Here is a 21689-nt window from a genome sequence, read left to right as displayed (position 1 = left end):
TGAAGTTGAATGGTTCTATGAAGACCTACAAGACCTTCTGGAACCAACACCCCAAAAAAGATGTTCTTTTCATTATAGGGAACTGGAATGCAAAAGTAGGAAGAAAGGAAACACCTGGAGTAACAGGCAAATTTGGCCTTGGAATGCGGAATGAAGCAGGGCAAAGACTAATAGAGTTTTGCCAAGAAAATGCACTGGTCATAGCAAACACCCTCCTCCAACAACACAAGAGAAGACTCTAAACATGGACATCACCAGATGGTCAACACTGAAATCAGATTGATTATATTCTTTGCAGCCAAAGATGGAGAAGCTCTATACAGTCAGCAAAAACAAGACTGGGAGCTCATTCTGGCTCAGATCATGAACTCCTTATTGCAAAATTCAGACTGAAATTGAAGAAAGTAGGGAAAACCACTATACCATTCAGGTATGACCTAACTCATATCCCTTATGATTATACAGTGGAAGTGACAAATATATTCAAGGGATTAGATCTGATAGATAGAGTGCCTGAAGAACTATGGACAGAGGTTCATGACATTGTAGAGGAGGCAGTGATCAAGACCATCCCCAAAAACAAGAAATGGAAAAAGGAAAAGTGGTTGTCTGATGAGGCCTTACAAATAGCTGTGAAAAGAAGAGAAACGAAAAGCAAAGGAGAAAAGGAAAGATATAAGCATCTGAATGCAGAGTTCCAAAGAATAGCAAGAAGAGATTAGAAAGCCTTCCTCAGTGATCAATGCAAAGAAATAGAGGAAAATAATAGAATGGGAAAGACTAGAGATTTCTTCAAGGAAATTAGAGATACCAAGGGAACATTTCATGCAAAGATGGGCTCAATAAAGGACAGAAATGGTATGGACCTAAGAGAAGCAGAAGATATTAAGAAGAGGTGGTAAGAATAGACAGAAGTACTATACAAAAAAGATCTTCACAATCCAGATAATCACGATGGTGTGATCACTCAACTAGAGCCAGACATCCTGGAATGGGAAGTCAAGTGGGCCTTAGGAAGCATCACTATGAACAAAGTTAGTGGAAGTAATGGAATTCCAGTTGAAATATTTCAAATCCTAAAAGATGATGTTCTGAAAGTGTTGCACTCAGTATGCCAGCAAATTTGGAAAACTCAGCAGTGGCCACAGGACTGGAAAAGGTCAGTTTTCATTCCAATCCCGAAAAAAGACAATGCCAAAGAATGCTCAGCTACCGCACAATTGCATTCATCCACCTGACCTGCCTCTTGAGAAACCTATATGCAGGTCAGGAGGCAACAGTTAGAACTGGACATGGAACAACAGACTAGTTCCAAATAGGAAAAGGAGTACATCAAGTCTGTATATTATCACCCTGCTTATTTAACTTATATGCAGAGTACTTCATGAGAAATGCTGGGTTGGAGGAAGTACAAGCTGGAATAAAGAAAGCTAGGAGAAATATCAATAACCTCAGATATGCAGATGACACCACCCTTGTGGTAGTAAGTGAAGAGGAACTAAAGAGCCTCTTGATGAAAGTGAAAGAGGAGAGTAAAAAAGTTGGCTTAAAGCTCAACATTCAGAAAACTAAGATCATGGCATCTGGTCCCATTACTTCATGGCAGATAGTTGGGGAAACAGTGGAAACAGGGTCAGACTTTGTTTTCCTGGGCTCCCAAATCACTGCAGATGATGACTGCAGCCATGAAATTAAAAGACGCTTACTCCTTGGAAGGAAAGTTACGTCCAACCTAGATAGCATATTGAAAAGCAGAGACATTACTTTGCCAACAAAGATCCATCTAGTCAAGGCTATGGTTTTTCTGGTGGTCATGTATGGATGTGAGAGTTGGACTATAAAGAAAGTTGAGCACCAAAGAATGATGCTTTTGAATTGTGGTGTTGGAGAAGACTCTTGAGACTGCAAGGAGATCCAACCAGTCCATCCTAAAGGAGATCAGTCCTGGGAGTTCTTTGGAAGGAATGATGCTAAAGCTGAAACTCCAATACTTTGGCCACCTGAAGCGAAGAGCTGACTCATTTGAAAAGACCCTGATGCTGGGAAAGATTGAGGGTAGAAGGAGTAGGGGATGACAGAGGATGAAATAGTTAGATGGCATATCCAACTCAATGGAACTGGTGTTGGGTGAACTCCGGGAGTTGGTGATGGACAGAGAGGCCTGGCGTGCTGTGGTTCATGGGGTCACAGAGTCGGACACTTCTGAGTGACTGAATTGTACACAGGCTAGTAATGTTCAAAATTCTTCAAGCCAGGCTTCAGCAACACATGAACTGTGAACTTCTAGATGTTCAAACTGGATTTAGAAAAGGCAGAGGAACCAGAGATCAAATTCCCAACAACTGTTGGATCATGGAAAAAGCAAGAGAGTTCCAGAAAAACATCTATATCTGCTTTGTTGACTATGCCAAAGCCTTTGACTGTGTGGATCACAACAAACTGTGGAAAATTCATCAAGAAATGGGAATACCAGACCACCTGACCTGCCTCTTGAGAAATCTGTATGCAGGTCAGGAAGCAACAGTTAGAACTGGACATGGAACAATAGACTGGTTCCAAATCAGGAAAGGAGTGCATCAAGGTTGTATATTGTTACCCTGCTTATTTAACTTATATGCAGATTATATCATGAGAAACGCTGGGCTAGACGAAGCACAAGTTGGAATCAAGATTGCTGGGAGAAATATCAATAACCTCAGATAGGCAGATGTCACCACCCTTATGGCAAAAAGCGAAGAACTAAAGAGCCTCTTGATGAAAGTGAAAGAGGAGAGTGAAAAAGTTGGCTTAAAACTCAACATTCAGAAAACTAACATCATGGTGTCTGGTCCCATCACTTCATGACAAATAGATGGGGAAACAATGGAAACAGTGACAGACAGAGTTTATTTTGTGGGGCTCCAAAATCACTGCAGATGGTGACTGCAGCCATGAAGTGAAAAGACACTTGCTCCTTAGAAGAAAGGTTATGACTAACCTCAGTTCAGTTCAGTTCAGTCACTCAGTCGTGTCCGACTCTCTGTGACCCCATGAATCGCAGCACACCAGGCCTCCCTGTCCATCACCATCTCCCGGAGTTCACTCAGACTCACGTCCATCAAGTCCGTGATGCCATCCAGCCATCCCATACTCAGTCTTCCCCTTCTCCTCCTGCCCCCAATCCCTTCCAGCATCAGAGTCTTTTCCAATGAGTCAACACTTCGCATGAGGTGGCCAAAGTACTGGAGTTTCAGCTTTAGCATCATTCCTTCCAAAGAAATCCCAGGGTTGATCTCCTTCAGAATGGACTAGTTGGATCTCCTTGCAGTCCAAGGGATTCTCAAGAGTCTTATCCAACACCACAGTTCAAAAGCATCAATTATTTGGCACTCAGCCTTCTTCACAGTCCAACTCTCACATCCATACATGACCACAGGAAAAACCATAGCCTTGACTAGATGGACCTTAGTCGGCAAAGTAATGTCTCTGCTTTTGAATATACTATCTAGGTTGGTCATAACTTTTCTTCCAAGGAGTAAGCTTTACGTCTTTTAATTTTGTGGCTGCTGTCACCATCTGCAGTGATTATGACCAACCTAGACAGCATATTAAAAACAGAGACATTACTTTGCCAACAAAGGTCCATCTAGTCAAAGCTATGTTTTTTCCAGTAGTCACGTATGGATGTGAGAGCTGGACTATAAAGAAAGCTGAGCACCGAAGAATTGATGCTTTTGAACTGTGGTGTTGGAGAATACTCTTGAGAGTCCCTTGGACTGCAAAGAGATCCAATCAGTCCATCCTAAAGGAAATCAGTCCTGAATATTCACTGGAAGGACTGATGCTGAAGCTGAAACTCCAATACTTTGGCCACCTGATGTGAAGAACTGACTCATTTGAAAAGACCCTGATGCTGGGAAAGATTGAGGGCAGGAGGAAAAAGGGACGTCAGAGGATGAGATGATTGGATGGCATCACCGACTCAATGGACATGGGTTTGAGTAAACTCCAGGAGCTGGTGATGGACAGGGAGGCCTGGTGTGCTGTAGCCCATGGGGTCGCAAAGAGTCAGACATGACTGAGCAACTGGACGGAACTGAACTATGCACTGAAATCAGAGAGTCACCCCCACTGGCCACAACTAGAGAAAACCCAAGGAACAGCAATGAAGACCTAGTCCAGTCATAAAAAACAAACAACAGGTGACACAGCTTCCTGGGCCCCCTAGAGCTTCTTACTCAGTGGGTCTGGGTGAAGCCAAGAACTTGTAAAGTTTAACAAGTATGCACAGGAGATTCCCATCAACAGAGAAGTTTGGAAAACACCGAGCTAGCATGGGCCCTGATGTCCAGCACTCCTCCAAGGACTCTCTGCAGAGGAGGTGAACTTCAGCGCAGCAGTCAGCCTCCCGGTCAGTTAATGATTAACTCATGGGAACCACTGCCCTGTATAATTTAAAGATATATTTCATTAAAAAATGTGACTGTGAGCACTATGATTGATGATGCTCTGGATCTGTCTCTTGCCTCAATGGTGTTTGGACAGAAAAGACCCAGGGAATTTCCCTCCTCCAGGCTCTAACCACTTGCAAACATTTTTCCTATCAAACCTTCGGAACCAACCACTCAGCCAGCCTCAGACTCTGGGACAAGCTCACACCATTTTTTGAGATTAATTTCTTATTGCTGATCAACCACATGATCCCACATTCATCAGAATTATTCCCTTCAGGAGGAAGCTGCCATTGACCTCCCGGTCAACCTGCATCTGCAAGCCTCCTACACTACCTCTCTCTGGGCTTCTATTTCCACCACAAAGATACGACTTTGGAGGGCATGGGCCACTTCTTATGTGAATTGGCTGACCCCCAGGTAGGGCTGGGTAATTATCTCTTGCAAAGGCTCGCCCTCAAGCAGCACCAGGAGGCTCTGGAGCCCAGCAGCCTTCGAGAAGCCCCCTCTGGTGTCAATGCAGCCACCTGACCCTCTGCAGCCAGTGGGCTGCTTTTTAACTATCCTGAAGCCCTATCCGAAGACTTGGACTAAATACAAACAATAAATCTTTTTGCAGCAAAAACTAACAATAATAATAGTAGTAGTGTGAATTCAGAAGCTTTGTACCACATTTCTCTTTATGAACACAGTGCCTGACACTTATCCTGCAGTGTCTCATCCAATCCCCTCAACAATCTTGCCAGGTAAATTTTTTTATTTTTTATTTTTTACCTTGTCCAGATTTGGAAACTGAAGCTCAAGAGATTTGGGGAAGGTATGGGTCATGCAGCTTATAGTAAGTAGCCAAATTGAAATTTAAAGCCAAATTCATCTGAATCCAGAGATCATGTTCTTCCCATTATCCCAGATTCTGGAAGGGTCTATGGCAGAGTCTTGTCACAAAGTCAGTCTATACAAATGTCTGACCATAATTTAAATCTGCATGCCTTTCCTCAGCATCTCTCCACTTTAGGTTGACATTTCACTGACCTTTTCTCCCCCACCCAACCTGCTTTACTCCAAGAAGCCATCCTGTTTTCTCCTAGCCACTTTGTTGCAATTTTTCACCCAGATTATTTGTGTCTCTAACAAGTAAGGCCACACCAATGTCTGGCATTAAAAGAAGCATGCACCTTCATTCCTGAGGTAATAAGACCTTTCTTTTCCAAGTTCCTTCCTTCAAAGTTCATGAACTTCATAAAAAATAAGACCTACTCTATTACAGCCCAGACCTCTGCTGCAGAACGCCAAGGCTGAGTAAAGGCAGTGCCTGCATGAAAAAGAAATGTATCCATAGATTAGCACTGACTTTGTCTTCCACCAACCAAATTCAGAGAAAGACACAGTAGGAGGCACTCTAGCCCACATCTGAGCTTCCTGGTTATACACAGCGGGTGACATTCATGTCCCAAGAACTAACTGGACCTTGATACAGAGATGTTTGTAGTCTTTATTGGGCTTCCCAAGTGGCACTCAGTTCAGTTCAGTTCAGTCGCTCAGTCGTGTCCAACTCTTTGTGACCCCATGAACTGCAGCATGCCAGGCCTCCCTGTCCATCACCAACTCCCAAAGTTCACTCAGACTCACGTCCATCGAGTCAGTGATGCCATCCAACCATCTCATCCTCTGTCATCCCTTTCTCCTCCTGCCCCCAATCCCTCCCAGCATCAAAGTCTTCTCCAGTGAGTCAACTCTTCTCATGAGGTGGCCAAAGTACTGGAGTTTCAGCTTTAGCATCATTCCTTCCAAAGAAATCCCAGGGTTGATCTCCTTCAGAATGGACTGGTTGGATCTTCTTGCAGTCCAAGGGATTCTCAAGAGTCTTCTCCAACACCACAGTTCAAAAGCATCAATTATTTGGCGCTCAGCCTTCTTCACAGTCCAACTCTCATATCCATACATGACCACCAGAAAAACCATAGCCTTGACTAGACGGACCTTAGTCGGCAAAGTAATGTCTCTGCTTTTAAATATGCTATCTAGGTTGCTCATAACTTTTCTTCCGAGGAGTAAGGGTCTTTGAATTTCATGGCTGCAATCACCATCTGCAGTGATTTTGGAGCCCCCCAAAATAAAGTCTCTGTTTCCACTGTTTCCCCATCTATTTCCCATGAAGTGATGGGACCAGATGCCATGATCTTTGTTTTCTGAATGTTGAGCTTTAAGCCAACTTTTTCACTCTCCTCTTTCACTTTCATCAAGAGGCTTTTTAGTTCCTCTTCACTTTCTGCCATAAGGGTGGTGTCATCTGCATATCTGATGTTATTGATATTTCTCCATGCAGTCTTGATTCCAGCTTGTGTTTCTTCCAGTCCAGCGTTTCTCATGATGTACTCTGCATAGAAGTTAAATAAGCAGGGTGACAATATTACAGCCTTGACATACTCCTTTTCCTATTTGGAACCAGTCTGTTGTTCCATGTCCAGTTCTAACTGTTGCTTCCTGGCCTGCATACAGATTTCTCAAGAGGCAGGTCAGGTGGTCTGGTATTCATCTCTTTCAGAATTTTCCACAGCTTATTGTGAATGGTAAAGAATTTGCCTGCCAATGCAGGAGACCCAGGATCAATCCCGGGGTCAGGAAGATTCCCCAGTAGGAGGACATGGCAATCCACTCCAGTATTCTTGTCTGGAGAATTCCATGGGCAGAGGAGCCTGGCCGCCTACAGTCCATAGGGTCACACAGAGTCGGACATGACTGAAGTGTCTTCATGACTGAAGTGTCTTAGCACTCAATGGTCTTTGTTTGGGCTTCCCAGGTGGTGCAGTTGTAAAGAATCTGCCTGCCAATGCAAGAAGCTCAGGTTTGATTCTTGGGTTGGAAAGATCCCTTGGAGTAGGAAATGGCAACCCACTTCAGTATTCTTGCCTGGAAAAGTCCATGGACAGAGCAGTCTGGTGGGCTACAGTCCATGGGGTTGCAGAGTTGGACATGACTGGGCAACCTGAGCATACACAATCTTTGCTTATGGTCTTTTCTACCTCTCAGAAATAAAGCTTTGGAGAAACCGAACACTTGACTCTTCAAAGTTATCAGAGATTTTCATCCATCTCCACCCAGAATAGTGTGGAAGACCCAAGGATGCACGGAAAGAGTTACCCCCGGCTGTTTCTCATTGACCTGCTCCTCAATGCCAGTGGCCATTGCCACATGCTTCTGCAGCTGCCCAGTAATGGTCCCATGGTGGCCATCACTTCATAACTCCCGATGTCTCCTCCTCTGAAGCTCTTAAAGGCCACTACCCTCCCCTGGTAACCCCAACTCCTAGCAGCTCACTTTTATAACTACTGCACTGAGGCATGCATCCCTAGACCCTCCAGGAACTTGGCTCACCTGCCCATCAACTCCCTGCTAGCATTCCAACGCCCGTTCAGAAGACATGTTCCGAGGACCAATCATAGTCTCGACACGAAGGACTCACCTTGAATGAGATCCATCCCTGCTTTTCCACCAGCCTCATCTCCTCCCCAGTCCAAACTCTCCCCTTCCTACAGACCCTTCATTCTGCTCCACCCAGCCACCTATATTCTCTGCTTTGGCTGCCAAGCTGCTGGAGAAGCTTGCCTAACAATGCTGAATTGCAGTAGAAAGGAATTAGCCAGCTCTGCCTTGGCTTCAGTTTCGACATTGTAATGCTATGATGAGAAACAGGAGGAAAAGAATCCAAAATCCCTAGTATCCTATGTAACCCAAGAAGGTGTTCAGCAGATATCCCCACCACCCACTTGATGTCTGAATTCTAGCAGTCCATCCAGTTGCTGTGTCCTCTGAGCCATTGCCCTCTCATCAGGAAAAGAGAGGCAGAAAAGTCTTCAGGCCACAGAGAGGATTCAAAAACAAACATGTCAACAGCCATTATTTCCTTGTGCTTTCCCTAAATGAATGTGGTCTCTCTGGGCTTCAGATCCCACACCATTACTTGAGTTCTAGGTGGCTTCAGATCAGCAGCTTTACCCTGCTGCATCAGAGGAGCTCTGCTGATGACAGGTTTAAGACCTGCTAGACTCCTAGAACCTTTGCCATTGCCTCCTAATTCTCAGCTAAGACCATTCAGAAAAACTGGAAAAAGTCTCAGGAAACAACTCTCAGGAGCCCCTGCACCCCGGGAGGTTTGGTGCAAGCGAATGTAACATGCTCAGCGCTCTGAGGCCCTCGGCCCCATCCCAGATGTGGTGGGCAGCGATGATGAGGAGTGGGTTGCATTTCCTATGAATTAAGCCATCAGGCGGGAGAACAATATCGTCATTGATGGGGAAAGGTCACTGAAATTCCAAGGACACTTGAAGCCTTTCACTGCATTGAGACAGAGATGCCTAATGTTAATCCGACGTAATACAAGTCTCTGACAACCCATTTTCTAATGGGCCTACTGGCAGCTCAATTGGCCATTCACTGTGATTCAGTGCATCCTCAAGGAAGTGGTTTGGAAGGGGGGAACCTATTTTTTAATCTGTGGTCCAAAACTCCCCCAGAATATATTAGCACGGGCCATTCTGATTCTTGGGGGAAAAGGTGCTTTGCTCCATTCAAGACTTAATTTACTTGCCGATGGGGGGGTTCCAAGCACAGTGAAATCAATGTTCTTTCATTTATTAAATACACATTAATGGGGCACAGAGTATAACGAACACACAGGCTATTTCTGCTGCCCTCCTCAGGGTGGTTTCTGGCCTATGACCTCGGCTCTCAGGCCCACCTCTTTTCCCCGGTACTTTAGAGTTTCATCCCTTTATTTGATGAATAATTCACGTGTGCTCGTCTTCTTCCAGGCACTGTAGTAAGCGATAAAATGGCCAACATGACACAGCTTCCCCTTACATGGTTTACTAACTAACTGGAAAGTCAATCCATGACTACTTATTACAAGTAAGTGACATGGGTGTAAAGCTTGGGGAAGTTCAGGACCCCCTGCAAACGTACAGCAGGCCCTCTATTGGGGGAGGAAGTAAGGGGAATTTGAAGACGTTTGGAGAAACTGAAATTTCAGCCAGGCCTGGACAGTAGGCTAAGAGTTAGTTGACAGAAGGGGAGCAAGAAATAAGGGAGCTAAAAGGAGGGCGCTGTCCCTGGGCTTTAGGGAGTAGGGAGGGGAAGGGGGGAGGTGTGGCTGAAGCAGAGCCAGCGGATAGAGGGCAGGGCTACTTGTTCCACTCACTCCGGCTTCCCAATCTGCATGTAGTCTCTAGACCTGCTTCAGCTTTTCAACCTACAGTCCTTAGTGACAGCCGAGCCCCCAGAGTGCCAGGCGAGGCCCAGCTTCCCAGGGGCCACTTGTCAGGGAGGGGAATCCAGACCACCTCCACTCACATCTCCACGGTCTTAGTATCATGATTAGAAGAATCAGTGTGAACTGGAGAGGCATAATTTGTCCACTAAGTAGTACCTGTGATGCAGTGTTTAGGACAGAGCAAGCTCAGTTTCCCAGCTCTTTTTCTTTGTCTTTGCTGGCAAAGAAATAACCTTTAGGAGAAGAGGGCACAAAAGTGAACCATTTGTCTCCCTAAATGAGTTCTCACCTGCTCACCTCCTGGCTTGAATTAGACTCTGCCCAAGAAATGAGCGATGCTACAGATAAAACTTTAAGGAAACATGAAGAACAAGGGCAGAGTTGAAGGACAGGAGTGTGGCCAACATTGTGTTTACTTTTCACAGTGAGAAAAAAGTAGGCACAGGAAATGTCACCGGTGTCCTTGACACTGAGACCAAGCGAGGATGGAGGCACACAATCAAAGGCATTAGAGAAGAATATCCAGGACATTGGAGAAGGAAGCAGCAGGGAGCACGGGAGCAAGCTCACTCAGCTGGCTGCCTTTTTGAGAACAGATATGAGTAGGCGGTTTAGTGAAAGTCCATGGTTTCTCTGGGATTCAACAAAAGACATGCCAAACACTCCTTGGCAATCCTCAGGCTACATTCAACAAATGTGCTCTAATTATGATGTGTCTGCAGAGTCAAGGCCAGAGTGTATGAGAGCATGGAACAGTCACCTACCCAGCCTGTGGCAGGTCTGAAAGGCTTCCAGAGGGAGGCTGGAGGCTTACCTGAACAGAGAAATCACACATCTCTGGCACATGGTAGGGGAGAGGCTAGAAGCAGGTGGTACAGCATGGTGTGAACTCTGTAGCCAGCCTGCCTGGGATCAAAGAGGACGCTACTGATCACTAGCTGTGCAACCCTGGGCAAGTTCCTCTAACCTCACTGTGCCTCAGTTTCCTCATCTGTAAGATGAAACTGATAATAGCACTTACCTCATAAAGAAGTCTGAGCACTGAAGAATTGATGCTTTAAACTGTGGTGTTGGAGAACACTCTTGAGAGTCCCTTGGACTGCAAGGACATCAAACCAGTCAATCCTAAAGAAAATCAATCCTGAATATTCATTGGAAGAACTGATGCTGAAGTTGAAACTGCAATACTTTGGCCACCTGATGTGAACAGCTGACTTACTAGAAAAGACTCTTATGCTGGGAAAGATTGAAGGTGGAAGAAAAGGGTGACAGATGATGAGATGGTTGGATGGCATCACCAATGGACATGAGTTTGAGCAAGCTCCGGGAGATGGTGAAGGACAGGGTGGCCTGGCGTACTGCAGTCCATGGAGTCACAAAGAGTAGGACATCACTGAGAGACTGAACAACAACTCAAGTTTGATGTGGAAATCTCTGAAAAGAGTCAGTATATACAATTACTTAGAGCAGCACCTGATAAGTGCTCTATAAATGTTAGCTATGATTAAGGAGATGTGTGATTAAGGTTTTTTTAATTAAGACTTTATTTTTAAGCAGTTTTTAGATGTATATAGAGAGCAGAAAGTGCAGAGATCTCCCATAGGCCCCTCCCTTTCACACACAATTTCCCCTACTTTTGGCATCTTGCATGAGTGTGGCACCTTTGTTAAAATGAGCCAATACTGACACATTATAACTAACTAAAATCCACACTTTACGCTAGGGTTCACTCTTTGAGTTGTACATTCTATGGGTTTTAACAAATGTATAATGTCAGGTACCATTACAGAATCACACAGAATAGCTGCACTCCCCCCAAATCCTCTGTATTCTATCTCTCCCTTCATCCAGTCCCAATTTCCTATTCCCTGGCAACCACTGTTTTTCTTTTTTTTCCTATCTCCATAATTTTACCTTTTTTGGAATGTCAGATGATTAGAACCAGACAGTACATGGCCTTTTCAAACTGATTTCTTTCGCATAGCAAAATGCATTTAAGTTTTCATTGTGTCTATTCCCTGATTAAGTTCTTGTAAGGAGGAGGTATATTCATACCAAGTTGAATGGCAGTACTCAAAGGAAGCTAAATAAAGGGTCTTTACTTTGTCACTCTATAGAAAGTTCTGCTAATATTTACCTTTGGAATCCTGCTACTTCATCCTCCAGTGAATTCCCACTGTTAATGCTTTTTGCCCCTAGTTAAGTGACTCCTTTAAAATACAAACATTCCTGGGAGGTCACATTTTAAATATTTCATGGCTAGAACTACAGCATTGTTCAGCTTAAAGGGAGCCTCAGCACCAAACGTTCTCAAACCCTACATTAAAGATGGGAATCAGAGAGAGAGGTGACTTACTGAAGAGTACACAAAGACAAGTGACATGTCATTCATCTAAGAAGTTACCTGTGACTTGAATGCAAGTTTGGAGAGACAAGGGCAGTAACCACACAGCTTGATGAAGAATTAAAACACAAGTTTCAACAAAAAAATATTTTGAGTAGCAACCATGAACATATACAACTATTTATACAATCCCTTAAGTATTTCATTTATAAACTTTATCAACAGTAATAAATTAAGTCAAGACTATACATTTATTGACTTAGTTTAATGCTGTTACTGTTGATAAAGTTTATAAGTGAAATTCTTTGTGCTTCCTAGGTGGCGCTAATGGTAAAGAACCAGCTTGCCCATACAGGAGACTTAAGAGACTGGGATTCGATCCCTGGGTCAGGAAGACCTCCTGGAGAAGAAATTGGCAACACTCTAGTATTCTTGCCTAGAGAATCCCATGGACAGAGGAGACTGGAGGGCCACAGTCCACAGAGCTGCAAAGAATCGGACATGACTGAAGCGACCACACACGCACGCACACATTTAGAGACATACTTACTGGGTGTCTACAAAATGCAAGACAATAAGCTAAGATATGCATGTAAAAATAATATGTACTTACAGAAAGTAGGAATCAATGACTGCCTGGGTCAAACCAGGAAGGCTTCCCCAAAGAGGTGGCATTTGATCCGGTCCTGAAAGATGACCAAACATAGGCGGGGAAGAAAGGACACTGTGGTGACCCTGAGATGAGGAGCGTGGGTGACGTTTATCCAGGAGCAGTGAGCAGTTTTAACTGGCTGGGAGGAGGGCACAGAGGGGGTCACAGAAATGGAGCTTCACTTTCCCCATCACAGGGGCAAGGTGACCGTAGGCTGCGGAGGGACTGGGCTGGGCAGAGCCCTCGGAAGGCTGACTCCTCCGTTCACCACTGTTCCCAGGACCCAGGCTGCTCCACCAGGGTAAAGTGTCCAGCTACCCGCATGAACGCTTGCCAAGAGGCTGTCTACAGCAGGTTCTTGGAGAACTCAAGGACTCCCAGCTTCCTCCCTGTGTCCTTGGAGGTCGTGTCCTCATTGTGCTCTCTAAGGAACAAGTTTCCTCTCAAAGGGCAGACAATAGAATTCTTCCAAGAGAGCCTTCTCAGGCAGGAGATGTCCTAAGGCAGCCTTCATTCAGCCTTGGTGGTGGGGGAGTGGAGGGTGGGCTTTCCTTCCTGGAAGTCCAGCTTATTAGCGAATTGCCTCCCCACCCTCCTCCCAACCCTGCTGGCGGCCCTGCCCTTCCAGCCCTCTTCCTCTGCTAATGCAGCAGCCTTTGCAGTCAGGATGGGCGTAAGCAACTTTCTCCATTAAATTCCAGACTCCTTACTTGATGCAACTGTTTTCCCACCAGGCTTCCCAAGCTTGTCAGAGCAAGGAAGGCTCTGAGTCTGCAAGACACCGCATTCAAATAAACACCCAGGCCACAAGCAAGCATCATGTTAAAGAGGAATCAGGAGTGCGGTTGACAAGGAGAGGTCTTGGGAAAATGAGGGCTGTTTGGACTGGTCCCTTGCCAGTCTTTTGAACACTTGTCTCCTTCCTACCTGCCTTCTATCTCTGTGGATATAAGCACACATGTGTATACATGTACACACACACACACACACACACACACACACACAACTCCAGCCATCCTCATTCTCTGTGCATGTGTACATGCTCAGTCACTCAATCGTGTCCACCTCTTTGCAACCCCATGAACTATAGCCCGCCAGGCTCCTCTGTCCATGGAATTCTCCAGGCAAGAATACTGGAGTGAGTTGCCATTCCCTTCTCCATGAGATCTTCCCTGACTCAGGGATTGAACCCACGTCTTCTGCGTCTCCTGCCTTGGCAGGTGGAACCTTTACCACTGAGCCACCTGGGAAGCCCCTTATTCCCTATACTCACCCCTGTAACTGACCTCTAGCACCAACTTTCCTGGCCCCTCACATCCCCACTAATTCTTACAGCACCATGAGCCTCAATACCACAGGATACAGTGAGGATGCACTAGTGAGGACACCGGCTTTAAATCCTACAGACAGGGGCTGTATTGTAACCCTAGTACCTGTCTGGTGTCTGTACCATATATAAACCTTCCTCAGCTTCAGTTTCCTTACATGCAACCTGGAGATAAAGAAAATGAAAGGACTAAAGGATACAAAGTGTGAAAATGACCAAGAACTCAGAGTATAATCCCAAATGATTTCCTCTCCTCTACCTCCCTTAACAAATTAAACTCAATTGCATTCAAACACACAGCACCAGACTGTCCCTTCAAGGTCACAGAGAAGCATTATGATGGGACAGACAAAGGCTGAGAGACAGATCCTGTCTCATAGAATAGAGGCCCCCAACCCCCAAGTCATGGACCAGTACAGCCTGTTGGAACCAGGCCACCCAGCAGGAGGTAATCAGCAGGTAAATCTAAAACCATCCCACCCACTCCCCCATCCCCAGTGCATGGAAAAATTGTCTTCCATGAAGCCAATGCCTGGTGCCAAAAGGGCTGGAGACCACTGTCATAGAAGATAAATCATTTTTGCAAAGAACAGAAACCCCAACTCAAAATGGCTTGAGGGAGGGGAAAAAAGAGTTTATTGCTTTGGCAAAAGAGATAAATACTCCCAAGATCCATTCTCCCATCCTTCCTTTTAGTAATAGGACTCCCTGCCCCTGTGATCCAAAGGTTGTGACCAACTCTCCCACACATTCCAGAGACCTCTTCACCTGGCCTTGCTCGCATCTAGATGTGGCTGTATATTAGAATGTAAATGAAGGAGGTAAGTATGTTCTCAGGTCACGTTCTTAAAAAAGATATTACTCTCCATATCTTTGTTTGCTCTTCTCCTGGGTTGAGAAAAGAGTCCACTGAAGCAATCACTTGGGACCTACAGATGGAAGCCACGTGTTGAGAATGGCAGACCTGCTCTGGCAGCCTAGACCACTTGCCTCTGGGCTGTTATGTGAAAGAGACCTTAATTTGTATATTACTTAAGTCCTGTTGCTGAGGAGTCTGTGTAATAGCAATCTGGCTGCCAACTTATTAACAGTTTCAGGTGAGACTTGATTCAGCGATTTCCAACAATATCAGTGAGGACCCAGTCTCTTTCATTGTCTCTGCTCTGTTTCCAATTGTGTTTATCTTGTTTTCAGACTCTGTGTGATCCCCTCCCACAACTGGCCACTACTCCCCCAGAACAGCTCCAGGGTCTCCCGGATACTAACAGAAATTTCTGCAGCCAACGTGTGCTTAGTCGCTCATCGTGTCCAGCTCTTTGTGACCCCATGGACTGTAGCCCTCCAAGCTCCTTTGTCCATAGGGATTCTCTACACGAGAGTATTGGGATCTTCACAATGCAGGGATCAAACCCAGGTCTCCCGCATCACAGGCGGATTCTTTACCATCTGAGCCACCAGGGAACTCCATACAGCCCTCAAATCCTCACACAACACACTGTAGAGAAGAGGGATATTTTCTTCCCTTGTCATCACAAAATGGCAGGAGGGAGGCTAAAGGACAGAAAGATAAGCCAGCAAACTTAAATGGCCTACAGTTATTCATTTTCTCCTTTGAAATCTTGCTTAACTGTTTAGCTAGAGCCATTAGCTTAGGACTTACACCAAGTACAATAGACTTTAGAATCCAGCTCTAATATTCAGACTCTGCTTCTTCAGAGACCTTGTGGGTTTCTATTGTGGGAGGCAAGCACCTATTTCGAACAATGTCCAAGACACACAAGAGAGGAAACTAATTCCCCAAATGAAATTAAGTGCTGTAAGGAAGTGGAAATCAATTCTTGGAAGCTAAACAATGGTAAATGTCCATTCCATCACCTATATACTGATATCATCCAAACTTGTAATTCTAGCCCAACCTCTCTCCTGTGACTCAGACAGGGCCAGGACTAGAGTGAGGCAGGAAAGGAGCCCAGGGTGAAAAATTTAAGGAAATACTCATTCTCAAGTTCAGCCCTCACTTGTTGAACCCTGAGAGTGAGTGCCTCCTTAAATTTTGCTCCCTAACCCTAGCCTGGACCCTTGACCTTCCAGCCTGTGTTCAGTTCAGTTCAGTCACTCAGTCATGTTGGACTCTTCGCAACCCCATGAATCGCAGCACTCCAGGCCTCCCTGTCCATCACCAACTCCCAGAGTTCACTTAGACTCACATCCATCGAGTCAGTGATACCATCCAGCCATCTCATCCTCTGTCGTCCCCTTTTCCTCCTGCCCCCAGTCCCTCCCAGCATCAGAGTCTTTTCCAGCCTGTGTACTGGTCATTGATCTACCAGAATATTTCTTTGGCTTCCTACCTTCCAGTATGATTAAGATAGATTCTACCACCTACCCCTCCCCTCCCTCTCCTACACTCCCTGTTTTACTACCTCCTGCCACCAATATCTGGTTACTCAAGACAGAATCCTGGAAACACTCCTTGGTGTCACGCTCTCTTCACCTCCCTCCAGACAATCACCAAGTCCTAACCATTCAACTTTGTACAATCAGCCCTCCACATCCACAGAAGCAAAACCCATAGATACAGAAGACCAGCTGTACTCATTGTACTATTCCATTTTACATAAGGGACTTGGAAATCTGCAGATTTCGGTGTCCAAGGGGCTCTGGAACCAGTCCCTCACAGATACCAAGAGATTACTGTACATATCTCCATAATCCATCCACTTCACCAAGCCTACCATCCCTGTGTCACTAAACTCAACTACTATCATCTTTCCACTGGAAATCTGCAACAGCCCCATACCTGGTCTTCCCGCTTCTGATCTTGCTTTCCTCCAATCACTTTTTCTTATCATAACCAGAATGGTCTTTCCTAATTTGGCTTACAAAATAATCTCCCACAATCCAACCGCATCAACTTCTCCAGCCTTGGTTATTACAACTACAGGTATACCGCCTTCTCTTGGTTCCTCAATTCCTGAATGCTTCCAGGAATTTATGTGCTCTTCCTCCTCCCACCCACCTCCCCCATAGCGTACTTATTCTTAGAGTATTAGCTTGAATTTTAATTCCTCTCAAGGCCTTCCTGACTCATAAACTAGGTGAGCTCCGTCCCTATGCTCCCAAAATACCTAGTTCTACATTTACTTAGAACTACTACCTGCCAGTGAGGAGACGAGGATTCAATCCCTGGGTTGGGAAGATTCCCTGGAGAAGGGAATGACAATCCACCCCAGGATTCTTGCCTGGAAAATTCCAAGGACAGAGCAGCCTGGTGGGATACAGTTCACAGGGTCACAAAAAGTCAGACATGACTGAGCAACTAGCAACAGATTCTCTTCTAGGTAGGAGAGATAGGTATAATCCAATAAAACAAATGCTATAAAGTATAAAGCAGCTGAAAGGGCAGAATGAGAACAAGCAAAGGAGCCCTTATATTTGGAGGAATACTTCACAGAGGAAATTTCTCTTAAACAGAGCTTTCTTAAAGACCCACAGTCAAAAGAGAAAATTCCCAACAAGGTACATAGCGGAAAGGAAACTGTGGCATATGACAGAACGTGGCATGTTATGGGACGTGTAGCAGTTCTGTAAAACAGCAGGGCTAAGATAGGGTGTATGAGGGGTAGGAACTGAGGGCATGGAGAGCGGCAGAGGCTTCAGAAACCCCCGCCAAGGGCAGAGCCATGTTTGAGGCTCCTACAGAGAAGAGCTGCCTGGGTTTTCCTGCAGATAGCCACTCAGAGGGACACAGAAGGTTCACCATCCATCGACACATGTGCTTTCCCTGCTCCTGTTTATTTACACTCTGCGTGGCTGGAGGGAATCAAGGCATAATTCATGACCCACCCCTTCAGCACCCTGCAGAGAGAGGGAAACAGAGGAACATCCCTGTCAAGTGCCAGATGTTTGGCAGGGCCCTAAGGGCTGCTGATGGCTTTGGAGGTGAAACAGGAAACTCTTCTGGGGCAGGAAGCCTGAAAGTGCAGGAGTTTGCTGAATGAAAGGCAAGTGGCTTCAGAAAATTAGGGACTGATGAGATGGTGTCCAGTCAGACAAATCTGGGTTCCAGTCTCAGCATGGTTCCTTCCCGGCTGAGTGGCCTCTGACAAATCACTTTCTCAACCCAAGCCTCAGTTTCTTCCGCTCACGTCCCTTCTAGAGCTCTGAGGTTCAAGGATGCCACAAGGCAGTACGTGAACTTCACTTTGTAGGTTGTTACCCCACTGCTCCTTTTCACTTTGAATGAACAGACCACCAGATGAGATGTCTTTGAACCAGAAGGAATTTAACGAAAAAAAAGTTCAGAGGCCTATCCACCTGACTTTAGAGTGAACAAAGACTTTTCAACACAGGACATATAGAATGCTAGATTAACGGGGGCTAGGGTTGGGGGAGAGTCATACACTTTTTTAGAAATGCTGGTGGGCTAACTTTCACTTTCACTCGGTTACTTTATTTCCAAACTGGTAGCTAAGTAAGAGCTCATAAACTTTTGCTGAAGTTTTTTCCAGTCTCCTGTTCCCTCTCCATCCTACTCCAGCCACGTTGAATAAACCACTCTGTATGCTCCTAAAATGTTCCCATCTTCTATGCTTTTTGTCTTTGATCATGTTGTTCATTCATTCAACAAACACTACTGAACAGGAGCCTCTCTGGCCAGGGTTCTGAACAGTGGAAAAAAAGAGACATGGCCCCTATTTTCATAGGCATGTAGTCTAACATGAACTAGATTAACCAGACAGACACAAACTAAAAAGTGGTGCACAAAATAGAAATGTCAGAAGTTGTACATGCTACTACTCTGGGGCAGAATATTATGAGAGCCATAGAAAAAGAAATTGATTTAGTTATGGAGGACAGGGAAGGCTTCTGGGACTCAGTAATGTCTTATACCCTTCCTTTTAAGGAGAACATTCCATTCAGCTTTTCAAGGCAGCTCAGATATCTCTGTGAAGTCATCTGTATCTCACCAAGCAAGACATTCTTTCCTTCGGGATCTGTAGCGCTTTTGTTAAGGACACTAACAGAGCTCTGGGGCCACTATGTCAGTATCTTGTGCATGCGTACGTACTCAGTCATGTCTGATTCTTTGCAACCCTATGAACCGCCAGACTCCTCTGTCCATGGGATTTCCCAAGCAAGAATACTGGAATGGGTTGCCATTTCCTCCTCCAGAGGATCTTCCTGACCCAGGAATCAAACCCACATCTCTCACAACTCCTGCAATAACAAGCAGATTCTTCACCATTCATTGTACCCCAGTTCTAGTGTGTCTCCTCACAAACTGATAGCACAAGGCCTGTTCTGTTCAGATGCTAAGTTGTGTCTGACTGTGACCCCATGGGCTGCAGCAGATCCGCACTTTCTTGTCCTCCCAGAGTTTGCTCTAACTCATGTTCATTGAGTCAGTGATGCCATCCAACCTTCTTATCCTCTGTCATCCCCTCCTCCTCTTTCCCTCAATCTTTCCCAGCATCACAGTCTTTTCCAGTGAGTCAGCATTTTGCATCAGGTGACCAAAGTATTGGAGCCTCAGTTTCAGTATCAGTCCTTCCAATGAATATTTAGGGTTGATTTTCTTTAGGATTGATGTGTAGGATTGATGTGTTTGAGCTCCTTGTTGTCCAAGGGACTCTCAAGAGTCTTCCCCAACACCACAGCTCAAAACCATCAATTCTTCAGCACTCAGCTTTATTTATAGTCCAACTCTCATATCTGTACATGACTACTGGAAAAACCGTAGTTTTGACTATACAAACCTTTGCCAGCAAAGTGATATCTCTGGTTGTTTTTTTTTTTTTTTTTTTTTTTAATATACTGTCTAGGCTTGGCCTAGCTTTTTTTCCAAAGAGCAAATGTCTTTTAATTTCATGGCGGCAGTCACCATCTGCAGTGGTTGTAGAGCCCATGAAAGTAAAATCTGCCACTGTTTCCACTTTTTCACCATCTATTTGCCATGAAGTAATGGGGAGAAAGTTGAGCACTGAAGAATCAATGCTTTTGAACTGTGGTGTTGGAGAAGACTCTTGAGAGTCCCTTGGACTGCAAGGAGATCCAGCCAGTCCATTCTAAAGGAGATCAGCCCTGGGTGTTCTTTGGAAGGAATGATGCTAGAGCTGAAACTCCAATACTTTGGCCACCTCATGCAAAGAATTGACTCACTGAAAAAGACTCTGATGCTGGGAGGGATTGGGAGCAGGAGGAAGAGGGGATGACAGAGGATGAGATGGCTGGATGGCTTCACAGACTCGATGGACGTGAGTTTGAGTGAACTCTGGGAGATGGTGTTGGACAGGGAGGCCTGGCATGCTGCGATTCATGGGGTCGCAAAGAGTCAGACACGACTGAGTGACTGAACTGAACTGAACTGAATGGGACCTGATGCCAAGATCTTTTTTTTGTTTGTTTTAATGTTGAGATTTAAGCCAGCTTTTTCACTCTCCTCTTTCACTTTCATCAAGAGGCTGTTAGCTCCTCTTCACTTTCTGCCATTAAAGTATCATCTGCATAGCAGAGGTTATTGATATTTCTCCCAATTATCTTGATTCAAACTTGTAATTCACCCAGCCTGGCATTTTGCATGATGTACTCTGCATATAAGTTAAATAAACAGGGTGACAATATACAGTCTTGTCGTGCTCCCTTCCCAATTTGGAACCATCCATTGTTCCGTGTCTGGTTGGTTCTAACTGTTGTTTCTTGACCTGCATACAGGTTTCTCAGGAAACAGGTAAGGGGCTCTGGTATTCCCATCTCCATAAGAATTTTCTAGTTTGTTGTGATTCACACAGTCAAAGGGTTCAGTGTAATCAATGAAGCAGAAGTAATGTAGGCCTACATTACCCATTTCTGCAGCACCAGTGCTGTGCCAGATACAAATGGCATGAAACTGGAGTTAGTTGAAAATGTAGATTGGCTGCAAATTCAAGGTATTTTTTTAAGAGAGTAACTCATTTCACAATTAGCAATCTAAATAATGTTCTGATTCAGGCTAGTTTTCCTTAATAAAACAAATTATTTTCTAATAAGTTTCCCTGGATATATTATATAATTAGTAAAAATAAGCCATGTATGAAAACTCTAGACTTGCCATTCAAGTAACGGATCATAAAATTCCTTCACTGGATTTTAAAGACATTCATCTGTAATTTCTCCATAAGCCCAAAGTCTGGCTGTCAAAGTGACTGAAGTAGTGAGGTTTCTTATTTCAAATATGAATTTTTATGATGTGGTCTACCTATGTGGGCAGGAGCACTTAGGAAAAGGCAGGTGGGTTTCTGGGCTTTGAAATAGAAATAAAAAGAAGTTGGTGAAAGTCCATTTCTCAGAAGTAAACACGTCTGTCACCTTTCCTCCTTACATGGTAGACTTGTTACAAAATGGGGCCCAGAATTATTTGGTTTCCTATCCCTGGGCAGGAAAGTGCCTTATACTTGGCCCATTCAATTACCTCCACCTAGCAAGTTTTTGCTCCCATCAAAACCCTAAATACCCTTCAATCCCCATCTCAAACATATCCTTGTTTATTTTAGCAATGGTTGGATGGTTGGAATTTGCCCAAGGTCACAAAACACACTAAACATACTAAGTGGCAAACTAAAAGAACAGGCCTCTAGCCATCCTGGCCTGTATTCCTTTATCCATGCCAGGGTTGCCCAAAGAGCATG

Source organism: Capricornis sumatraensis, chromosome 2 (assembly GCF_032405125.1).
Source record: "Capricornis sumatraensis isolate serow.1 chromosome 2, serow.2, whole genome shotgun sequence".
NCBI lineage: Eukaryota > Metazoa > Chordata > Mammalia > Artiodactyla > Bovidae > Capricornis > Capricornis sumatraensis.
The sequence above is the reverse complement of the archived record's forward strand: the minus strand, read 5'-3'. Positions refer to the sequence as shown.